This window comes from Pelodiscus sinensis, chromosome 6 (assembly GCF_052426305.1).
Source record: "Pelodiscus sinensis isolate ZL-2025 chromosome 6, ASM5242630v1, whole genome shotgun sequence".
Classification (NCBI taxonomy): Eukaryota; Metazoa; Chordata; order Testudines; family Trionychidae; genus Pelodiscus; species Pelodiscus sinensis.
The window spans coordinates 104,552,322-104,556,808 of record NC_143057.1 but is presented as its reverse complement, the minus strand read 5'-3'; the positions used below and the strand labels follow the sequence as shown (position 1 = coordinate 104,556,808).

At 45.0% G+C, this 4,487-nt stretch overlaps 1 long non-coding RNA gene across 1 annotated transcript; it reads left to right on the top strand.

Annotated features, from left to right (window-relative positions):
- The first annotated feature begins 1,194 nt into the window (after positions 1-1,194).
- LOC149524198 (uncharacterized) lies at positions 1,195-4,050 on the top strand. The gene is made up of 3 exons (XR_016349810.1): positions 1,195-2,071; positions 3,652-3,828; positions 3,944-4,050. It is a non-coding gene; the product is annotated as an uncharacterized LOC149524198 (long non-coding RNA).
- Positions 4,051-4,487: the final 437 nt, after the last annotated feature.

Sequence of the window (4,487 nt, the reverse complement as noted above, 5' to 3'; positions counted from 1 at the left end):
TTGAATTCTAGTGAGATCTCTCAAATGGGAAATGCTTATGTAAACAACATCTGGTACAGTGTATTCGTGGCATACTTGTAAGAGGCCTCTAATTCCAGTAATTCTGCATCAAATACTCTGGGGTGGTCCAGGGAAACTGCAAAAGAGGGTAAGGGGAAAGGAATCCTCTTCACTTTATCACACCCTCAGGCCATGTTGCTAGTCCATGGCTTCTGCTTTTAGGCTACATCTACACTGGTGGGTTCTTGCGCAAGAACCCGCAGAGCATCCACACTGCCCACCCGCTCTTGTGCAAGAAGATTTACAGTACGGTGTTGGAAGACAGGTCTTCTTGAGCAAGAGCTATGCTCTTTTCTAATAAGTGTAAGTGTAATCCACACACCTGGGCTATGTCTACACTCACGGCTTCTTGCGTGAGTAATAAGCAAATGAGGCTAAGAATGGAATATCGCTGAGCCTCATTTTCATTCCTAATGAGCCACCATTTTTTTCAGAAGAGGCTCTTGCGCAAGAAGGAGCATCTACACTGCCCCTTCTTGCGCAAGAAAAACCCTCTTGCACAATGCTGTTACACCTATTACTTTTCAGAAAGAACGGCATTGAGCAAGAGGGTTTTTCTTGCGCAAGAAGGGGCAATGTAGATGCTCCTTCTTGCACAAGAGCCTCTTCTGAAGAAAATGGTGGCTCGGCGATATTCCACGCTTAGCCTCATTTGCATATTACTTGCCCTGCGCCTTAGTTGGCAGTAGTGCCTGCTATGCATACCCCCGTCCCTATGATGGAACTGTATAAAGGCAGGTCCAGTGACCCTGTCCCCAGCTTCTCTTCCCTGTATCCAACCCAGGTGCACTGAGATGCATAGTTGCACCATCAGAGGGGAGTCACTAACACTTGATCTGTTTGTCCACTGGATCTGTTTGTCCACAGATCTAGTGGCCAGAACTGGAGTCAGGAATCAAGCCACGGGTCAGAGCCGAGAAGAGGGCTAAACAGAGTGAAGCCAGAGCTGAAGTTGAGACAAGAGCAGAACTTGGGTCAAGTTAGAGCAAGGCTGGGAACAAGGCCAAAAGCAAAAAGATCACAGCTGTAGGCATGAGTACTGAGTAGCCACTAGCTAAATGCTACTGTGGGGCCTAAGTCCTGGTAGTGCTGTTCAGTTCATCTGGTGATCTGGCCAATTAGGGTTTCTGCTGAGTTTAGCTAGTTGAGCCTTGGCCCAGCTGGAGGTCCTCATTCCAAACAGCTGCACTGTGTCTAGAGCTCTACTAAGCCATGGATTAGGGTTCAAGATTTGTCCCACAATATTTATAAACAGATGAATATATTAGTCTAGTAGAAACATGCTGTGATTGGCCCCAGGCAAGGTGGGATGGATGCAAGAAGCTTTCTATTTCCCTTTACATGCCCCCACACCAGTCTGGCTGTAGTCACAGTCCCTGCATTCCATGAACAACCCACACTGCATGTCACAGTGGGAAAGTGCTGGCAAAACAAACCAACTGGCTGCATCAGAGAAAGCATGTTGCAGAGCTCCCCAGCCTAGATGTGGGCTCTCCACCAGGTACAATCATGTCTCCCAGAAGTATTTTCCAATGCCCTTGTTGGGGCAGTGTAACTTCACACCACTCCAAACTCAGGTGGTGACAAAAAGCAACTAGAGGCAGAGCAGTGCTTAGTATTTTTCTGGTATATGACTAATCGGTGCTGAATGTATTCAATCCATTTGGTCCTTATTTGTTATAAGTGGGATGATTTTAATGCCTTTTACCACACCTTTGATTTGCTTCACAGTAAGTTAGTCCACAAAGAGAGAATTGAGGTATTCAGAAACCAATCCACGACTCACTAAAATCAATGGAAGACACTGATTGACTTCAAGGAGAATTGATCAAGCCTTCAGTCTGCCTCTTACATGTTCTTGAACTGCAGACAACTTCCCTTCTTAAGCAACATTGCTTTCCAATAAATCGGTATTAAGCACAGATAACAAAGGTGGAGTAGACCTCCTGGAGATGCCGCACTTGTTCAAATGCTATCTTGTATTCACCCAAGCTATACCTCTATGCTCATGGTAAGGAATTTTTGTTTTTCTGATGAAGTAGAAATAAGTCTCCTTTGCTATGGGGGGATTATTAAAGCAACCTTTTCAGGTTTGGTTTCATTTGTTTGTAATTTTGTATTAAAAATCCTGGAGCAAGGTTCTAACCTATTATAAATGTACCTACTTATCTCATGTATTATCATAGCAGACCCCTATAAGGCCTCAATCTCTAATGTGAATAATCAGCAATTTGCTTTGCTTTGTATGAGAATACACACCCCTCTACCTTTTTAAAGCTGTACTGGGCGGTGGGAGGGAGGACAAATACACTGCAATTTTCATTTATTGTACTGGGAGTTGTCACTAACACTTTGTGCATAGCTGTAGAGGTCAGTTAATGCTTTATTTGAAAATGAGAACTAAGACATTGCAAATTTTGTTACTGATGGGAGACTTCTTTATAAAGGCACAAAGCCTTCCTGATAGCACATAGGAGTTAAACTGAAATTTAAAAACCAACCAACCAACCAAACAAACAAAAAAGCAACCAGGAAATGGACTGTTACAAAATGGGGGGGGGGGGGGGGGAAACATCACACACAGAATATTTTAGAAGGAGTGGGGTATCTTATTCATAATGGTTTTAATCACATCCAAATCCAGGTACAGGGTTGCTCCCATAGGTAAACCAGTGATCACTGTGAGCATTCTCATGCTATTTATTGATGAATTAGATGAAAAGGCCTGCTGAATAGCCCTTATTTACATAGACACTCCAATTTTGGTTTAAAATTAGCATAAAACTTGGATGGAGGAATAATGAAATGTTGTTATTCCTATCGCATGACTATGATGCAGCAGAACTGTAGTGAATAGCCAGAATAGAGAAATATTAGTTATTGCCTCAACTTTACCCTCTGAGTTTCTAAGTGTGTGAATAAGTGACCAAACTCCCATTAAAAGTTGGAGGGGGTGAGGATAATTTGAGGGTACTATTGACTATTTCGTGGTTTTGTTGCCTTTTTTTTTTTTTTCCAGTGTTTAAAGCTAGAACTCCTAAGATTCAGTTGAAGCAGGGGATCCAACAGCCTGTGCAAGTCCCTGGGAAAGGTTGGGGGCTGACTTCACACTCCTGGAAGAAGGGCCTTGAGTGGAAGGGAATAGGCTAGAAACAGCTAGTCATCTGCACTGCACGCAGCGTGGTGGCTCCTCCCCCCTTGCACAGCATGGTGCTTCATTGGCAATTTCAGTGGGAGCATCTGGAACTCCAGGCTCTTTTGTATTGTGGGTCCTGGGGCAACTGCCCTCTTCTGTGTCTCCGCCCCCCCCCCCCCCCAACACCACACGTAGGCCTTATTGAAACTTATTAGAAGAAATAAAGGCTTTAAAGTGACCACTTGGGCTGAAATCAGTAACAAGATACGTCAGGGTGCTGAGCCCTAGACCAGGTATGGAGACAGTGTTGAGTTGAAAGATGACACAGAGGAGGTAGTAGCAGAGAGGTTCCTTCTAAAATCAGGAAAAGCTGAAATTGCTAAGAATTGAGCTGAGACTCTGGCAGTGGCAAAGAAGGAGGGAAGAAGGCATAACTTATTTTTCCCTGACTTCAGGAGCCAGAGACACACACACCTGAATTTATCCCTGGACTTTGCTTATCTCTGACAACAAACTGTGTGTGAGGTTGAATAGAAGGCAAGCAGGAAAGGTGTGTTAGAGGGAAGTTTGTCCACAGGACTTTCACATTGAAAGGAGGAAAACCGAGTCAAAGAATTACTACCCAAGATACCGTGAGTGGGTTTTTTACCTGTTGTTTGCATACTTCTGAGTTATTGGTTCAGCATTTACTGAATTTAATGCTGTGCTACTTCTGTCCTTAGAAACTTTTCTTTTTGTTGTGCCCAGATTCATGCTTCGGAGTGTGGAGGTATTCCCTGCGAGAAGCACTCATGCATGGTATTTCAGTTTCCCAGATTTCTGGGTGGTCTGGCTTTAAAGTGGCTCATCTGTAAGGGTACGTCTACACTACAGCGCTAGTTCGAACTAACTTAGTTCGAATTAGTTAATTCGAACTAAGCTAGTTCGAACTAACGCATCTAGAACTAAAAACTAGTTCGAACTAGCGTTTTGCTAATTCGAACTAGCAAGTCCACATTGAGTGGACTCTGAACAGGGCTTAAGGATGGCCGGAAGCAGTGCTGGCAGGGCATCAGAGGAGGACTTAGAGCGTGGAGATGCTGTCTCAGGCTAGCCGAGGGCTGTGCTTAAAGGGTCCCAACCCCCACCCCGGACAGACAGTTCTCAGGGGTGCCCCGCTTACAAACCAGTCCTGGCTTGGAGTGCCCGAAGTACCCACACTGGGCACATCACACCACTCGGCCATCAGCCCGGCTGCACTTGCCGCAGGCTGCCATCTGGGGAGAGGGGACAATCGGGGGGCTGCAGGAGA